Source organism: Lolium perenne, chromosome 3 (assembly GCF_019359855.2).
Source record: "Lolium perenne isolate Kyuss_39 chromosome 3, Kyuss_2.0, whole genome shotgun sequence".
Lineage (NCBI taxonomy): Eukaryota > Viridiplantae > Streptophyta > Magnoliopsida > Poales > Poaceae > Lolium > Lolium perenne.
Genome location: NC_067246.2, coordinates 63,195,057 through 63,214,926, shown reverse-complemented (window position 1 = coordinate 63,214,926; position 19,870 = coordinate 63,195,057). Strand labels below are relative to the sequence as shown.

The window sequence follows — 19,870 nt, the reverse complement described above, 5'->3', positions numbered from 1 at the left end:
ACAAATGTTGAAACTTAAAAAGCCCCAGCTTGAGCCGGAGCCAGCTATATCTCTGGAAAAGAAGTTGAAACTGCTGAAGAACCTTCATCAACCTGAGCCAAGTCTTTCATCGAACTATGACCGGTCTATTCGCAAGTCAAATGTGTTAGCAAAAGAGCGGTGGAAAAAAAGTAAGGTAGATGGGAAACCAGTTCCCCAGCTTGGAGCCCAGAAAAACTCGTGCCCCCCGCTCCAAGTGTATCCCGGTGTCCTAGCGTGCCTTGATCCAACGATGGTAAAACTATACAAAGATGAGGCAGATGCGGCCGGTATGAGTATTCCTGAGTACTTAAGCCGCATCGAATTCATGGCCACGGACGATGTCCAATTAGCATACCATTACACATACGGGGAACCTCTTGTCAGAGCTGCGGAGTTGCCTAATCTATCAACACAGCTGCGAAGACTACATAATTGGTACTTGGATGCATGTAAGGACGGCGTAATCGGATCATGGTGGCAATAAGAGATGAGCACTACGGGCGAACTGACGTGATGAACATCGAATTTTGTGAATTATTTCAGTTATTCAACCAAGACGCCCTCGACAAATCTCTGCTGAGTGCATACTGTCTGTAAGTATTATTTATGTAATTAAGTCTCTACCGCGACTCGTCCATTATTGCTAGTATATAACCATACTCTCACTGTATTATGCAGAATGAAGATTCGCGAATGCCGCAAGGGGCAAATCTATGATCTTGGGTTCGTTGACCCATATACCGTGAATGGGTATACTGTCGACAACTCTCCCAAGGACACGGAGAATAACTTGGTACATGTCTTAAGGAAAAACTCATACAAAAGGGCAATACTATTTCCTTACAACTTCGCGTGAGTGTTACTCTCTTCACACATTAAATCTTTTTCGCTTACTCCATGTGTTAAGTGTAATTGATGAGTTATGCATATATATATATATATATGTGTGTGTCCGCAGGTTTCACTATATCCTGCTAGTCATTGAACCCGACACCGGGATAGTAGAAGTCATGGACTCGAAGAGTAAACCCCTTGAGGCGTGGGGGGACATGGCTGATATCCTCCACAAGGCTTGGAAACGGTTCACCAACAAAGCTCCGGGTTTAAAGAATAAAGATCTTCGAATAAAACATGTACCGGTAAGTACTAATGGCTAGGCCGCGCATCTCTTTGATTCTAGTTTCAATACAATTATTATCATCCTTGATTATATATATATTATTTTGATTGAACTTTGTTCTCGTAAAGTGCTTGAGGCAAGAGGACGGGAATAATTTATGCGGGTTCTACGTTTGCGAGTTCATCCGCCAGAATACCCATCATGTGAGGGACATTTTGGAACAACTTGATGTAAGTAATTAAACAACATTCATGGCTTTATTTTATCGATCACCTTGTGTTTCATTCACATATACACATATATATATACTGACCATCGTACCTTCTTCAAATTATTAGATCGAACGGTTGCGGGACGGTCTTCTAGCAACAGAGCGTGTACGAGCAATTCAAGAAGAACTGGCGGGGTTCTTACTTGAGCAAGTCATAGCTCCAGATGGAGAACACTATGTGGACAACCGCCAATATCAATGTTGATGTAGACATATATATATATGCATGAACGTGTGTCACTTTGATCGATATATGTAATACAATGGTTTCCTATATATATATATGTGAATTGTCTGCATTAATATTATACCGTATTTCGAATGGGGCAGAGTCTCTGCCGCGGCAGCGTTTTAGTGCTATTCCCTGCCGCGGCAGAGTCCGCCGCGGCAGGGAAGGGCACTAAAATGCTGTCGCGACAACCCTTTGCACCGGTTCGTATTACGAACCGGTGCAAAAGCTCCCCCGCCGAGCGCCCCACAGCCGGCCACGTGGAGACCCCTTTAGCACCGGTTCGTAAGAGAACCGGTGCAAAAGGGGGGGGCCTTTTGCACCGGATGGTTTGCACCGGTTGGCCATCCGGTGCATATGGGCCTTTTGAACCGGTGCAAAAGAGCAGTTTTCCACTAGTGGGGGGTGACGGTTCGGCTCTGGAGTGGGACGAGCGGAGATTTTTTCAGAAGCCGCGGGGGTCTGTTTTCGGGGCGAGCTCGCCCGGGATGAGCAGCGAAGCTCGATTCGGGCTTCGCTCCTGGGCAGGGCGCTGGGACCTTTTTCGTATCAGTTGGGCAGGGCGCTGGGGCAAGACCCGGTCTAACAAACACCCAAATGTTGTATCAGGAGGGAATATCTGAGGAGGCCCGACCCACCAAACACACCCTATGTGGCGCTCCACAACGTTTCAAAAAGTGACAACACTCACTGGTTGCAACTCAATGCTACCACTAACACCATGGAGAAACAAGCAATCCAGCACCATTCATGTTATAATTCGGGCGAGACGGCGATGCCAAGAACGAACAGCGCGCGTCATGTAGCTTCTATAGTAACACGGTGCAAATATCAGCTTCAGAAGCATCAATCAGAGACATTGCACTTCCCACATTATTTGTGGCTAATCAGCTATGGTAACCAACTGACTTTCAGCATTATTTGTAGCTCATATATGCCAAAGAAAAACATTAGTAAGCAACAACTTTTAGCCTTTTTTGAGGGGGAAAACAGTAGCACTCGCTGGAGTTTTAGCATGTTGCGGCCGCTCGCCCCTGCGGCGCTGCAGCCCTAAGTGTTGGTCTTGCTCGCTGTGCTATGCTGCTGCTGTGCAGCTGTCGCCTTCTTCAGTTCGTCGTGTGGTCAATCGAATCAGTAGTCTTGACTTTGCCGTGGTCGTCCGGCAAACTGATCCCGTTTAATTCTTGCCCATCATCAGCACAACTGCACATGTATTCCCTCTGGTTCGTGTCCACAGCCACGTGGTAAAACGATGCGATATCCCTGGCGGTGCGAGGGCGTTCGACTGGCCCAGCTAAAGAGTGCATCGGCTTACGGCGAGCGCGACGGGTGCGTGGGTCGTAGTCCTGCGCCTTGTAGAGCTGCCCCACCACGTACAGCCGCCATGCGGTGACGGTGGACAGACGTTCATTGCCGTCTGCAACTGGATCATCGTGAATTTGTTAAGGATGATACCGGAACAGCGGGGTATCAGATCGAAGAGGTCCTGCACAGCTCCACGCGAGCAGATCGATCGATGGCGCCGACCAACTTGTGGTCGCCGTTGCCGCCGCTGTGGTCGTCGTTACAGTGTGTCCGCTGCAGAGCGGAGTCCGCTCTGCCCAGTACCACGAGGTCAACCCAGGCAGGTGGGCACCAGATCACGACGATGCCGCCTTCCGGCCCTTTCGATCCGACGACGTCTCGCCCACGGGGCTGGAGTACGCAGGGCTCGGCCGCGCTTCCGCCTCTTCTCCGTCGACATTGTTTCTCGCCGTCGTGGTCGCAGGTCGCGGCCATGGTTGTCGCTCCGAGGACGACTTTGGATCGCGGTCTCTTCTGGCTACAGTGGAAGCCGGGACATATACGAAAGAGAAGGCGTTTTGCGATCGGTATCTTCTCGCGAGATTTGATGCTCCAGTATTTAGAGGAGCTCGACGGGTTCATCCTGGTCACCTTCGCGATGCTAAAACTCTGGGAACGTAGTATCTTATAAGTGATATCCGGAAAATCAATTCCTTATACTGCACGGAGAGTATATACCATACAGGAGTTCCGCGTTGAGAACAGAGGCCGAAGCATGACTGGATTGAGTCCTTGTATTACACATGTCGTACGTGAGTTAGCCTAATCCGTGATGAACTCTACCAATACGGTTAGCCTCCTAGGTGCGGCCGGCACGGGCGACTCCATGTCAAGATCCACCATGACTCCCTGCCGGAAACCGATTTCATACGTAGGGACGGATCAGGATTGAAAGAAAACGTTTCGGTTCGTTAGTGGTGGCACGGTGGGTAATTTCAGCAAACTTTCAGGGCAACTTAAAATTGGACGGACGACCGAGGGAGAAACCCTTTTGCTTTTATTATTAGGTATAGATTTGTGCCGATGATGATGAATATTTGGGCACAAATTGATTCAGGGTTTGGTCAGTAAACAATTGGTGTGTACAAATTTGTTGTGCATGATCTTTGGTTTACTGACTCAAATCCTGGATATAAGTGTGTCCAATGTAACTGAGGCTACCTCTATTTTTCGAGCCCATATTATCATGCATGATCTTTGTTCACTCTCTGTTCCATCATCGTTGCAATTGACTCCGTGTTTTTTGCACGATCTTTGGTGCTACGTGACAGGTGCAGAGCAGCGACGTCGACAGCGACGACGAGTCCTTCCACACCAAGACTCGTCACGTCCTCAAGAGACTGCAGTCCGGCCATTACGATGGCCCCTTTGCTCGAGGCATTTACAAGTGCCCCTTCTGCAACAGGAAGCTCCACGCCACCGACTTCAACTGCCTGGTGAACCATGCTAAATCCATTGGCAGATGTGGCGCTAGAGTTGGAACGACCGTGAACGTGCATGCATTCATGGCCAAACACAAAGCACTTGGGATTCACCTGCGCAACCTCCAAGCGAGTCACAGGCGCTACCTGGAGGCGTTGAACATGCCTACTGCACTCTCTGTATGTGACTGCTCTATCTGTAGAGCAGCTTAAATTCATGTAAAATGTAGCTTATGTTGTAGGGTTCTATCGGTACTACTGTTCGATCTGTTGTGAATATATCTATGCTATGTTGGCTGCTGTATGCAGCTTATACTATATTTTCTCTGGATTTGTGCCCTAGATTTCCTACCTGATTGGATAAAAACGAAGGCATAAAGAAATGAATGGCGTTAAAAAACAGAACGAGAAGCTGCTCTAGATTTGCTACCAATTTGGACTATCAAATATGAATGAGATCGAGCGAGAGAGAGGAAAAAGGTACATTGAAAACTGCTAATCTGGGCGAAAGAGACAGAAACCACTCGTGCCCACGTCCCGGACCCACACGGCTCCACACGCTACGGCCACACAAACACGGTCTCGTCCTGTCCCACGCGGTTCCTTCCTACCAGCCCCACAAACGACACGACCCCACTCGTCAGCACGGAACGGTCAACTTAACGGATTCCTTCCGTCCGAACACATTCTGCGGGTTTCAGACAAGGTCTTGGGAAAAACTGAGAAAAAACTAAAAAGCTGGAGAAAACTGAGCACAACTAAAAACCCGAGGGCACGAAAATAGAAATCCCTAAAACTAATTCATGCAACAAGGCGGGAGACTACGGAATCCAAATAGTCCATTTCGCTTTCCAGCCATTTCGCCTTAATTAAGCAACTCCACAGTCCACAGTGCATCACTTCAATTCTATTCCTAGCTAATTTCCTGCTGCTTTAGCTAGCCGACAGTATTCCCACACGTAACTCTTTCCCACGTTAAAGTGCTTAATAAACTATATCAGCAACTTGCTGTCTCTCTCGTTGAGTCGTTGATACGACGCGGTCCTACAAACGACACGATCCCACTCGTCAGCACGGAAGGGTCAACTTAACGGATTCCTTCCGTCCGAGCACATTCTACGGGTTTCAGACAAGGTCTTGGGGAAAACTGAGAAAAAACTAAAAAGCTGGGGAAAAAACTGAGCACAACTAAGAAGCCGAGGGCACACAAATAGAAATCCCTAAAACTAATTCATGCAACTAAGGCGGGAGACTACGGAATCCAAATAGTCCATTTCGCTTTCCAGCCATTTCGCCTTAATTAAGCAACTCCACAGTCCACAGTGCATCACTTCAATTCTATTCCTAGCTAATTTCCTGCTGCTTTAGCTAGCCGACAGTATTCCCACATTAAAGTGCTTAATAAACTATATTAGCAACTTGCTGTCTCTCTCGTTGAGTCGTTGATACGTTGCTCGCCATGTCATTATCTCGATGAGAAGTCCTAGGACCCAGCTCCTTATAGAGAGCAAATGTATACGGTCTCTCACCATCGTTAACTGGTCATGTTTAGATTTGCGATCAGATGTAATTAGCATGTGTGATTTTTGACCGCGTCCATTGACGCGGTAGCTTTCGTGGTTCGGTTACTTACAGGGAGTCAGGGAACATGTGTTCACCGACGGAATGTCAAAGTTAGCCGCAGCTCTGAATCATTAGCATATTACAGTTTTCTACGTTCGCAATGGAACGAAACTCTGAAAATATTTTTTGTATCATTTTCATACGAAAGGAAATGAACTACAACATGAACAGTACCAGGCATCCTTCGGGGATCTGATTTTCCAGCCCCTGATCCACGTGCTGACACGTATCCTTTTTACTGCTGAGTGGCAAAAAAAATCCATTTTGCTTTAAGTGTAGCAAAAACGATTCACCCATAAAATAAAAGAAAGAGGCTGATCTCGCCGGACAGACTATCAGAGACTCGCTAGAGAGCGTGTAGCAAAAAATGTGCTATTGTAAAATCCACTATTTGGTTGACACTTTCAAAATAACCCAATTCCAGGAAAAAACAGAATCTCAATTTTGCGTAAGTGACCATTGAACTTTTTTTTTTAGGTGCGATGAGTTATTCTTATCATGTCTCGGTTGTCCTAGAATCTGTCCAATCAAATAGGATAGGACAACCACTATTGATTCATGACTGAGGGGACCGAGGTGTACCTACGCTTAAGGTGAGTGGAGAGAGGGAACAACCCTATAGAACTGTATCGGTACCAGCTATGGGCTGGACACCCACTTGAAAATGAGCCATTGAACTAGGTTCTCGGAAAGATCTATTCAAGTTAGTTAATACTTTTTCTTTAGGCGCCCTTTCAGCCGACCCCTTATTCGTTGGCCATTATCGGGGAACTTGCCGGAGAACTCGCCGGAGACCCCCGTAGCAAATATATTTTGCAATTGTAGCAAAAGCGCAAAAATGTTGTAGTAAAAAATATATTCATATGTTGCAAATCCTCGGAGTCATCAATGAAGACTTCGCCTGCAGCCGGCATCAGCTCTGTCCAAGGTTGAAGCAACTCTACCCGCCCAAGGCAGCAATGCCCAGAACCACCAGTAGCAATGGCTGCCGCCTAAGGTAGTAAGCAATCCTCCGCCGGTAGCAAAAAGCTATCCTCTGCCAGTATCAACGACGGATGCCTGCGGTAGCAAAATCGGCCTCCGCCGGTAGCAACACCAGAGACCTAAGGTAGCAAAACTAGCATCCGTCGGTACCGGCACCGAAATCTCTGTGGTGCGCCATGGTGACCCTGGGCGGCGCGGGGATCTTCCATCGACGCGGCATCAGCTTGTGCTACCCGACGTTGCAGCTCATATGGAAGAAATAGGGGGCGGTGGTTGGAGGGTGAGGCGGCGGCTAGGGGAAGAAGGCCCCCCTCGTCCATGGGAAAGAAGGTAGCCCACTGGCAGTGGTGAAAAAGATCGCCGGCCTGACGGGTCGAGGGGTGGCGGCACTCGGCTAGGAGGCGGTGGAGCGCGGACGGTTGGGGGCCGTCCCCGCGGGCAGTGGGTGACTGGCTCGTGGCGGCCGACCATATGGGTCCCTCCATGCGGCGGCGGCTTGGTGGTGTTGAGTAGAGAGCTGGAGAGAGAAAAAAGGATTGATTCCTTAGGACAAGAACGAGTGGAGGAGGAAGACCAGCGCGTGGGATACGAGAATCGGTGGGACCCAGTGGGACACGCGACGCTCAACAAATGCGGAGGATGCAAACGCTCCGTCCCCGGGGGAAACACGATCAGTTTCCATACAACATACACGGACTAGTACAAGAGAAATATCTTTCTCCACAACGTACCTCCTGCGCATATTTCACTTAGTTTCTCTAAGAGATTAATTCAGTCTAATTCTCTGCAATTGATGATGTAAAAAAGATAGAGAGAGAGATTGGTGGAATATGATGGATGTTGTATTGAGTCTCTCGGACAAGTATATATAGGGTACAAGTCTTCGAGGTCAACAAGGCTGTGCTAGAGATAAGGTAGATTTATATTGAAATCGTAGACTACCAAATATATCTCTAACACCCCCTTAGTCGTAGCGGTAGTGACGAGAACAACAGAAGCATCGTAGGCAGTTAGACTAGAGAGAAATTTAAGCAAGGAACCAACGGGTTGACACTCCCCCGCAGTCGTAGCGGGAGCATCGTGGACGATGTCATATCGTGGATGCTTGGACTGTAGAGGAAGCCGAGGTGCTCACGCGAGGTGATAGTCGTCCTTTGTGCCGATGTCGAGGTAGCCGACAGTGTGGGTGCTGCAACCTTGGTCGAGGTGGCCGTGTGATGGCAACAACTCTGTGTGTGCTAAGTCATTGGAAATCCAAGTGCAGAGTGTTGTAGAAAGCGTCTTTTCCCCCACAAGGGTGACTCGAGGGTTATATCAAACTCTTGGGGAATTGACTTAGAAGCTGAATTCTTCTTCTCCTCTTCTAGCAATCTGTTAAGTAATTTTTTTTGCCCTGTGTCCCCAACTCCACTGTGTGGTTGTCAACCACAAGGTTTCGTATTAGTAATAGGAAATACAAAGATAACTTAAATTAAAGAAAGGTAAACAAACTAAGCTAGCGAAATAAAAACAGTAAAATGGTAATAGTTTTTGGGTTTTGTGTGTGTGTAAGTGGAAAAGTATTTTATTATTTTTGGATTAATAAATCACAGAGTAAAGTGTGGGAATTGTGTTGGAAAGGTGTTTCTAATTATTTTAAATGGACCGGGGTTCATGATTTCACTTGTCTACTCTCTTTTTAAGTTGTAGTTGACACAAAAATTCATCAAAGATATAATATTGGTGGAACTTCAACATGTATTCGATAAATATCCATATAGGCATTATGTCCTAAAATAGAGATGATGCAACACATCTCTCTTATAGTACTCTCAAGAAAGGAAAAACTCCAAGAAATCTTGAATTAAGAATCAACGGAGTATAGATTAAGTAATTTGACATAACGTTTGAATGTCAAATATGCTACCTTGAACAAACAAGATTATCTAGCTGTCACATAATAATTATAGCACATGGATTCACATTATCCCTAGTGAGGCAACAAAAGAAAGGTAAATACCATAGTAGATCTTAAATTTATTGTCACTATTCAATCACTACAACCATGCTACTTCATCTTATACACACTTCTCCCCACACATGCTCTTGCATACAAATTGGATCAGAACAAGTATTTATGAATGGGTACATGATATATATATATATATATACATCTCATACATAATAGGTTCCAATCTCATAAATAAATATCATAGAATAAAGATCCACCACATAGGAATTACATATATATGACCATAATCATGTTGGGCATCTCATATGGTACTAGATCTATGAAGAACAAGAGAGAGATAGCTCAAGCTACTACCACAAACCCATAGTCCAGAGGTGGACCACTCCCTTTTCATCATGGTGCAGACGTTGGAGAAGGTGGAGATCCCTCTGGCGGTGGCTCCGGTGGAGTTCCCCTCTCCAATCTTCAATGATTCTGGCTCTGTTCGGTGCTTCGGTGTGCGATGCTCTCCTCAAGGAAGCCTCAGGAAGTCCTTTATATAGAGGTTTTTAGGTCAGACGAAGTCCGTGGGCGAAAGAATCAAGCGAATCAGATGGCTAAGGAGGGAAAGAGCATGGGTGGCGCCCCTTCCCCCTGTCTAGGCGCACCACCTGGTCTCTTTTGGCCCTCATGGCCCATCTCATGAGGTCCAAGTGCTCCAGACGCTTCTCTTGATGAAATATTGATATCCCCGAAATCCTAGCTCAGTTTGTTTTAGTTTAAGTCCCTGAAAGCTAAAAATACACAAAACATGATTTTCCTATTGTCCAGAGTTATAACCAAAATAAAGGGGATCATCGGTAAATCCCCAAAAATCAATATAAAACATGGATATAACATCAAATATGCTGCAAATATGTGGGAATATGTGTCAACAAGCTACAAAGTGCATGCATGCATTTTACATGCATCACCGTGCGAGGAGTTGCCATGGTCGATGTCGTGTTCGGGTGCCGTTGTCAAGCTAGCCACACATGAAGAAACATCGGGGATGAATGCATGTACCAGTGTTGCCAATACCGGGTGTGCGAGGGTAGAGACCATCATGAACCATGCGCCATTGGCGTAGGGACCAAGAGAGGAGGCCTCCAGGATGGTTGCGAGTCCTATAGCAACAAAGGGAGAGAGAGGTGCCGATGTAGTCCACAGTTGTCAGAGTAGATGAAGTAGTCGGGGACGAGACGATGATGCTGGCGATGAATTCGTGGTGGAAAAATATGTAGAAGGTGGCAAAAACCAACGACATCCTGGTGTGGCGATGTTGGGTGCCTAGACTATCATAGAGGTAGTCGGTGAGGCCTGCGACGGCCAGGAGTGACCATGCAGGTTACTGATACGTCCATTTTGCATCACTATTTTGTATCATAATTTACTGTTATTCCTTGATATATTTCATATTTAGAGATGATACTTATGTTATTTCACCTATTTTGCATGTTTCATGATTATTGGAGAATTACTCACCGGAGTCAGGATTCTGCTGGAAAAAGCACTGTCAGCATACAGTATTTCTGAAGATCAACAATTGACGGAAAATATACCGAAGCTCTTATTATTCCAGAAGACGGACACAGCCAAAAGGGGAGGCCGAGGAGGGCCGCCATATGGGCCCCCCATAGGCCGGCGCGGGCTCCACCCTGGCCGCGCCGCCATGCGGGGAGGGGGCCCACGACCCTCCTCGGCCATCTCTCCTTCGCGTACTTCATCTCCCGAAAACCCTAAGGTGTAGGGAGGCATCGAGAATAGACACAGCCGCCTCTGCGGGGCGGAAAACACCAGAGAGAAAAGAGCTCTCCGGCAGGCTGAAATCTGTCGGTGAAATTCCCTCCCGGAGGGGGAAATCATCGCCATCGTCACCGCCATCGAGCTGGACTTCATTGGGATCATCATCACCATCATCTCCACCGCCGACACCATCATCTCCACCGCTGCACCTCGTCTCCGCTGTAACATCTAGGGTTGAATCTTGATTATTTCATAGGGGAAACTCTCCCGGTATTGATTACTCCTTGTTATTGATGCTATTGAGTGAAACCATTGAACATGGGTTTATGTTCAGATTGTTATTCATCATCATATCACCTCTGATCATGTTCCGTATGATGTCTTGTGAGTAGCTCGTTTAGTTCTTGAGGACATGGGTGAAGTCTAAATGTTAGTAGTGAACTATGTTGAGTAATATTTAATGGTTTGATATTTAAGTTGTGGTGTTATTCTTCTAGTGGTGTCATGTGAACGTCGACTACATGATACTTCACCTTTATGGGCCTAGGGGAATGCATCTTGTATTCGTTTGCCAATTGTGGGGTTGCCGGAGTGACAGCAACCTCAACCCCCGTTGGTATATCGATGCATGAGGGATAGCAGAATCTCAGAGTTTAAGGCTGTGGTTAGATTTATCTTAATTACTTTATTGTATTTGCGGATGCTTGCAAAGGGTTTAATCACAAGTATGTATTAGTCCTAGTAAGGGCGGTGCATTAGCATAGGTTCACCCACACAACACTTATCAAAACAATGATGATTAATCAACTATATGAAGCGAAAGCACTAGACTAAATTCCCGTGTGTCCTCAAGAACGTTTGGTCATCATAAGTAAACAAACCGGCTTGTCCTTTGTGCTAAAAAGGATTGGGCCACTCGCTGCAATTATTACTCTCGCATTTTACTTACTTGTACTTTATTTATCTGCTATATCAAAATCCCCTGAAAACTTGTCTCTGAGCATTTACAGTGAATCCTTCATCGAAACTGCTTGTCAACACCTTCTGCTCCTCGTTGGGTTCGACACTCTTATTTATCGAAAGTACTACGATACCCCCCCTATACTTGTGGGTTATCAAGACTATTTTTTGGCGCCGTTGCCGGGGAGTGAAGCGCTATTGGTAAGTGGAATTGGTAAGGAAAACTTTTACTGTACGTGCTGTTTTTATTTCTGCATGCTGCTATAATTCATTATGGAGAGATCTTCTCTTGAATTCCTATTTGGAAAATCTACTACTACTGCAACGGTAGTGGATGAGGCGCCAGGTGAGAAAGAGGTTCCATATAAAATACCTATGAAAATTATTGAACGTGTTGTGGATAACTGCTATGAAGGGGATGGAACTGTCCATCCTGGAGATCATTTACTGTTTTTGCATGAATTATGCGGGTTATTCAAGTGTGCAGGTATTTCTATGGATGAAGTTAGGAAGAAACTATTCTCTATATCGCTGTCTGGTAAAGCAGCGCATTGGTATAAATTGCTGAAGAATGAGAATTCTCTTGATTGGAAGGATATTGTGCCTCTATTTTATTCTAAATTTTATCCTCCAAGTGAAATTCACAAAGACCGAAACCGCATATATAATTTCTGGCCTCATGATGGAGAGAGTATTGCCCAAGCATGGGGGAGGTTGAAATCTTTAATGCTCAAATGCCCCATTCATGAGCTTCCTGGTAATATCATCATTGATAATTTCTATGCAAGACTTTCTTTTCAAGATAAAACCTTGCTGGATACTGCTTGTTCTGGATCATTCACGCGCAACAAAGAAGAGTTTAAATGGGACCTTCTTGATCGGATCCAAGAGAATACTGAAGGATGGGAGAACGACAAAGGCAGAGAGTCAGGTATAAATTATGATTACGAATGCATTGAAACTTTTATGGATACTGATAAATTTCGTAATATGAGTGCTACTTATGGTCTTGACTCTCAAGTTGTTGCAAATTTTTATAAAGCCTTTGCCTCTCATTTTGAATTGCCTAGGAAGAACTTTAATAAGTATCATGAACCTTATAAAGATAAAACTGATTCACCTATAGGTAAATGTGTTGAAATTAAAACTGTTGACCATATTCTTCCTGAAGCTTATATTGAAAAAACTCCTTTCCCTGCTAAAATGAAGGAGTATTCTGTTATAACTAGTGTGGTTAATAAAAGTGCAAAGAAACCTATAGAACTTGAGGAGCAAATAAATGTTGAACCTGCTATTCCAATAGTTAAAGATCTTGTGACTGAAAATGTAGAACACGGTCACATCATTTTCTGTGAAGATGCTTCTAATATTGCTTCACATCCTAGTAAGTCTAGGAAAGCTAGTGTTCCTATGCTCTTTGTTAGAATTGGTGATCATTGTTATTATGGTTTATGCGATATTGGTGCAAGTATTAGTGCCATTCCTTATGAGCTTTACAAGGAAATCATGCATGAAATTGGTTCTTGTGAACTTGAAGATATTGATGTGGTTATTCGGCTAGCTAATAGAGAAACTATCTCTCCTATTGGTATTGTTCGAGATGTGGAAGTTCTATGTGGTAAGATTAAATATCCTGCTGACTTTTTGGTACTTGGTTCTGCTGCTAGTAAGACTTGTCCTATCATTTTTGGTAGACCTTTTCTAAATACTTGTGGAGCTATTATAGATTGCAAGAAAGAGAAAATTGTGACTAAATTTGCCGGTGAATCTTATGAGTTTAATTTCTCTAAATTTTCCAAAGTTCCTTATAAAGCTGAATTGCCTAATAATGATTTTAGAGTTGAACAACTTGCATCTATTATTCTTGCTCCTAGTAATCCTTTGCAGCAACATTTGTAGGATCATGAGAGTGAAGTCTTTAGGGAAGAAATGAATGAGCTTGATGAAATTTTCCTTCGTCAACCTATTCTTAAACATGACTTACCGGTTGAAGATCTAGGTACAACACCACCACCAAAGGAAGATCCTATTTTTGATTTGAAACTGTTGCCTGACAATCTTAAGTATGCTTATATTGATGATAAGAAAACATATCCTGTTATTATTAGTGCTAAGCTTTCAGATTTTGAGGAAGAAAGATTATTGGAAATATTGAAAAACACCGAGGAGCTATTGGCTACACTCTTGATGACTTGAAGGGGATTTCTCCCGCTATTTGCCAACATGCCATCAACATTGAAGATGATGCAAAGCCTGTTGTCGAACATCAGCGTCGTTTAATTCCTAAGATGAAGGATGCGGTAAGGAATGAGGTATTAAAACTTCTTGAAGCTGGTATTATATATCCTATTGCTGATAGTAGATGGGTTAGTCATGTGCATTGTGTTCCTAAGAAAGGAGGAATAACTGTTGTACCTAATGATAATGATGAGCTTATCCCTCAAAGAGTTGTTGTAGGGTATAGAATGTGCATTGATTATCGAAAAGTTAATAAAGTTACTAAGAAGGATCATTACCCTTTACCTTTTATTGATCAAATGCTAGAAAGGTTATCTAAAAATACTCATTTCTGCTTTCTTGATGGTTATTCTGGGTTTTCACAAATTGCTGTTAGAACTAAAGATCAAGAGAAAACCACTTTCACTTGTCCCTATGGAACTTATGCTTATAGGCGTATGCCTTTTGGTTTATGTAATGCTCCTGCTACTTTTCAAAGATGCATGTCTGCTATGTTTCATGGCTTTTGTGAAAAGATTGTGGAGGTATTCATGGATGATTTTTTTGTCTATGGGAATTCTTTTGATAATTGTTTGCGAAACCTTGATAAAGTTTTGCAGAGATGTGAAGAAACTAACCTTGTCCTTAATTGGGAGAAATGCCACTTTATGGTTAATGAAGGAATTGTATTGGGACATAAAATTTCTGAGAGAGGTATTGAAGTTGATAGAGCTAAAGTTGAAGCAATTGAGAAGATGCCCTATCCTAGGGATGTTAAAGGTATTCGTAGTGTTCTTGGTCATGCTGGTTTTTATAGGAGATTTATTAAAGATTTCTCTAAAATTTCAAAGCCTCTTACTAATCTTCTTCAAAAAGATGTACCTTTTGTTTTTGATGATGATTGTAAGGAACTTTTGAAACTCTAAAGAAAGCCTTAACAACCGCTCCAGTAGTTGAACCTCCTGATTGGAATTTACCTTTTGAAATTATGTGTGATGCTAGTGATTTTGCTGTTGGTGCTATTCTTGGACAGCGAGTAGATAAAAAATTGAATGTTATTCATTATGCTAGTAAGACTCTTGATGCTACTCAAAGAAATTATGCTACAACTGAAAAAGAATTATTAGCTGTAGTTTTTGCTTGTGACAAGTTTAGACCTTATATTGTTGATTCAAAAGTCACAATTCATACTGATCATGCTACAATTAGGTACCTTATGGAAAAGAAAGATGCTAAGCCAAGGCTTATCAGATGGGTGCTTCTTTTGCAAGAATTTGATTTACATATTGTAGATAGGAAAGGTGCTGATAATCCTGTTGCTGATAATTTATCTAGATTGGAAAATATTGCTTATGATCTTGTCCCTGTTAATGATAGTTTTCCAAATGAACAATTGGCTGTAATAAAGGTGAGCTCGCGAGATAGTCCTTGGTATGCTGATTATGCTAATTTTATTGTTTCCAAGTATTTGCCTCCAACCTTTTCAAATTTCAAGAAAGGAGGAAATTCTTTTATGACTTGAGGCATTATTTTTGGGATGACCCACACTTATATAAAGAAGGAGTGGATGGCATTATGCGAAGATGTGTCCCCGAATATGAACAACAAGAGATATTGAGTAAGTGTCATGGTAGTGTTTATGGAGGACATCATGCCGGAGATAGAACCGCACAAAAGGTTCTACAGTCAGGTTTTTATTGGCCAACTCTCTTTAAAGATGCAAGGAAGTTTATTTTATCTTGTGATGAATGTCAAAGAGTTGGTAATATCTCTAGGCGCAATGAAATGCCTATGAATTATACTCTTGTTATTGAACCATTTGATTGTTGGGGATTTGATTTCATGGGTCCTTTCCCTTCTTCAGAAGGTAATACTCATATACTTGTTGTTGTTGATTATGTTACTAAATGGGCGGAAGCTATACCCACAAAAAGTGCTGATGGTGAGACTTCTTTAAAAATGCTTTTAGATGTTATTTTTCCTAGGTTTGGAGTACCTAGATATAGTATGACTGATGGAGGTTCTCATTTTATTCATGGTGGTTTTAGAAAAACTCTTGCTAAATATGGTATTAATCATAGGATTGCTTCCGCTTATCATCCTCAAACTAGTGGGCAAGTTGAATTATCAAATAGAGAAATTAAATCTATCTTGCAAAAGACTGTTAATAAATCTAGGAAAAATTGGGCTAGTAAGTTGAAGGAAGCGTTGTGGGCTTATAGAACTGCTTATAAAAATCCTATGGGTATGTCTCCTTATAAAATGGTTTATGGAAAGGCTTGTCATTTACCTTTAGAACTAGAGCACAAAGCTTATTGGGCTGTAAGAGAACTTAATAAAGATTTTAAACTTGCCGGTAAGAAAAGGTTTCTACAATTGAGTTCTCTAGATGAGTGGAGAAGTGAAGCTTATGAAAATGCTAAACTTTTTAAGGAGAAAGTTAAGAAATGGCATGATAGAAGAATTATTAAAAGAGAATTTAATGTTGGAGATAAAGTCCTATTGTATCGGTCTCGTCTCAGATTTTTTGCAGGGAAATTACTCTCAAAATGGGAAGGACCATATGTCATTGTGGAGGTGTATCGTTCAGGGGCAATAAAAATTAGTTCTCTGAAAGGTGATGCCACACAAGTGGTGAATGGACAAAGACTCAAGCATTATATTTCTGGAGATTCTTATAATGAAGATGTTGATGTTATTCGAGTGGTGACTCCGGAAACTTTCATCAAAGATCAAATTGATAGTTCTGCAGAGTTCGACTTTGAATAGGTAACAGTTCTGGTAGTAAAAAGTCCGCGTTTAACTTTCCGAACAATATTTTTGCTGTTTTTAGAAAATATGAAAAATTACGAGATCGAATCGGAATGGAGGAGGTGCACGAGGGCACGTCCCCACGTGGGGGCGCGGGCCCCACCCTGGCCGCGCCGCCCTATGGGGACGGCTCCTCGGAGTCCCCTTTCCACTCGTTTTTGACCTGGTACTTTCCTTCTGTCGTGAAAATTTTTGCTATATAATCCCCCGGACCCTCCGAGGTCCGTATATCATTTTCTCGTCGTGTTTTGTTTCGAGCTGTTTTCTGCAGGGTCTGTTTTTGATCTAGAAGCACCATGGTCTCCAACAACAAGGACAAGGGGCCTTTTGAAGAAGATATTCAAGACCCCGAGTTAAAGGAGGAAGTCGAGAGTGAAGATGAAGGAGAAGTGGAGAAAGACCCACGTGTATGCCCTTGTGCCACCGTTGCAAGCATCAGGGTGGTGGCAAATCCATTCAACCCCAAGAGAAGCGCACGAATTAGCACCGGAGGAAGAGTCCCACGTCGCTTCCTAGCTCCAAGGACATCTCCTCCAGGCATCGACAACCCCTTCTGATGGGATTCGTAGCATAGAAAACAAAAAATTTCCTACCGCAAGAACGAAAACACAAGCCAAGATCTAATCTAGTAGACGGTAGCAACGAGAAGATCATGAGACTAACCATCGAAGATTTCCAAAACCTAACGAGATTAGATCTCGTGGTGGATGTAGTCGATCACTTGCCGCTTGCAAAAGCGCGTAGAAGATCTTGACCGCTTGCAAAAGCGCGTAGAAGAACTTGACGGTGCCACAATCGGGCAGCACCTCCGTACTCGGTCACACGTACGGTGTTGATGAAGACGACGTCCTCCTCCCCGTTCCAGCGGGCAGCGGAAGTAGTAGATCCTCCTCGGAATCTCGTCATCACGACGGCGTGGTGACGGTGGTGGCGGAGATCTCCGGCAGGGCTTCGCCGCAAGCGCTGCGGGAGAAGAAGGAAGAGGAGGGAGTAGCTAGGGTTTGGGCGCAGGGTGGTGCTGCGACTTGGGGAGCTAGGGCTGCGACTTGAGGTGCCCTTGGGGTTCCCCTTGGCCTCTTTAAATAGGTGGCCAAGCCCCTTGGGTCGTCCAAAAACCTGCCCCCAAGTTTGACTGAGTTCCGATAGGTTTCCAGTTCCGAAAACCTAGTCCTACTCGGACTCTTTTGCCAATTCCGAAATTGCATTAAGGAAAGACTCCTTTTTCCTTAAGGCAACGTGGTTGCACCTATTATGGAACCATCCGGACTTCCTTAGACATCCCGGGTCGTCTCGGACACTTCCGGAACCTTCCATAATATTCCGGACTATTCCGGTCCTTCCAAAACCTTCTAGAAGCTCCGGTCAAAACACCGGACTTTTTTCCGAACCCCGGAAAATGACTTCCCATATATGAATCTTATTCTCCGGACCATTCCGGACCTCCTCGTGATGTCCTGGATCCCATCCGAGACTCCGAACAAAATTTAAGAAATGACTATTAGGGTTCATACCCATGCCATAACTCGTATGGTGTCATTTCAACGGGTCATGATGATGCTCTATTCAGTGTAAAAACGGTAGTCTCTAAAGCATAATCCATAAAAATATAATGGCTTCATTTTATTTTATCTCATCATTAATCCAACAAGGTTTGGATACGTCTCTCGGATACTCCATCATCACTATGATACTCCATGACACGTGAGTTGTAGAACAATTTCATAACTCTCTTAGATGTTCGCTAAAACTCGTAATTCAAATATTTCCACCATGATCCAATCATAGATATTTGACTTTTCTATTACGATGATTTCCACTTCATGCTGAAATTTATTTGAATCCATTCAAATGTTTCAAACTTCTTCCTTATCGAATATATCCACATATATATACTCAATTCATTGTTGGAAGTTTTCATGAAGTAGAAGAATCTCCCGCACACAACTATGCCCAGTGAACCACATATATCATCATGTATGTTTCCACTAAGTTAGTTGCCCGTTCAACTCTTGGCCTATGAACGGTATTTTAGTCATTCTCTTTAGAAAAGATTTGCAAGCACCAAATGATTCAAAAATCAAATGACTCCAAAAATCCATTTGCATGGAGTTCCTTCATGCGTTCCTTTCTAACATGACCTAAATGGCGGTTCCACAAATAAGTGGAATTCAAATCATTTGCCTTATGGCATTTTAGCGTCAGTGTTAGTGTATGTGTGTTTCACCATTAAGATTTATAATAACTTATCCATCGTACATGGAGTAATGTCATAATTTGAACAACTCATTGTTTTCATTTGACCAGAGCAAAATAACAATTATTAAGTTCTTTATTATAAATTCTAAGTGCTAGATAGAATGCCAACGACGAACATAATAACACTTTATTTTTGTTCCAGAAGTGCATTCCTATCATATTCCTTGTCAGTCACTTAGGCCATTGTATTCTTGTATTACGTTGTTTTGTATGACACTTCATACCAACCAATATGGTACTAATACCCAAGAATTTCATTGTGTGATCAAACTAGGAATACAACCATAACATGTATATCATTTATATACACCTGAGCTAGACTTTCTAGTCTTTTCTTTTCTTTCTGCCAAAATATCTTTTGTAGTTTCTCTTTTAGCTTTCCTCATTATTCAGAAAAACACTTCAACATCAATAACTTCTAGGTTTGTTGGTCAAATACCAATAACCTTGAGGTTCTGAAGTTGATCATCATATGACAAGTGTTGCAGATTTCACTATTAGTAACTTTATAATATGATGAACAATTTCACTCATAATTTTATCCATCAATTCATGACGACTTTCCGAGAACATGTCTGTACATGCTAGGCTCGTAAAGTTTAACCTTAGTATTCGCATGTGCAAATCTGGCTTGCACCCGTTGTATGCACACGTAGAATCTATCACACCCGATCATCACGAGATGCTTCGAAACGACGAGTCTTAGCAATGGTGCATACTAAGGATGATCACTTCATGGATATGCGAATATCGTTAGTGCCCCAATAGTTGGAGGATTGGGACACCTGGCGTCTTCAACCTTCGTACATTCCCATAAAACTTATGAGTTTATGTAGTCTCACTAGATTATATTCTATCATCTTGCAGTAAGGTCTTAGATATCGCATATATCTCATAC

The 19,870-nt window shown here is 43.2% G+C and overlaps 1 long non-coding RNA gene across 1 annotated transcript; it reads left to right on the top strand.

Moving 5' to 3' along the window:
• The first annotated feature begins 739 nt into the window (after positions 1-739).
• Positions 740-1,653, top strand: LOC127338239 (uncharacterized). Its single transcript, XR_007874253.2, has 3 exons — positions 740-873; positions 980-1,371; positions 1,480-1,653. It is a non-coding gene; the product is annotated as an uncharacterized lncRNA (long non-coding RNA).
• Positions 1,654-19,870: the final 18,217 nt, after the last annotated feature.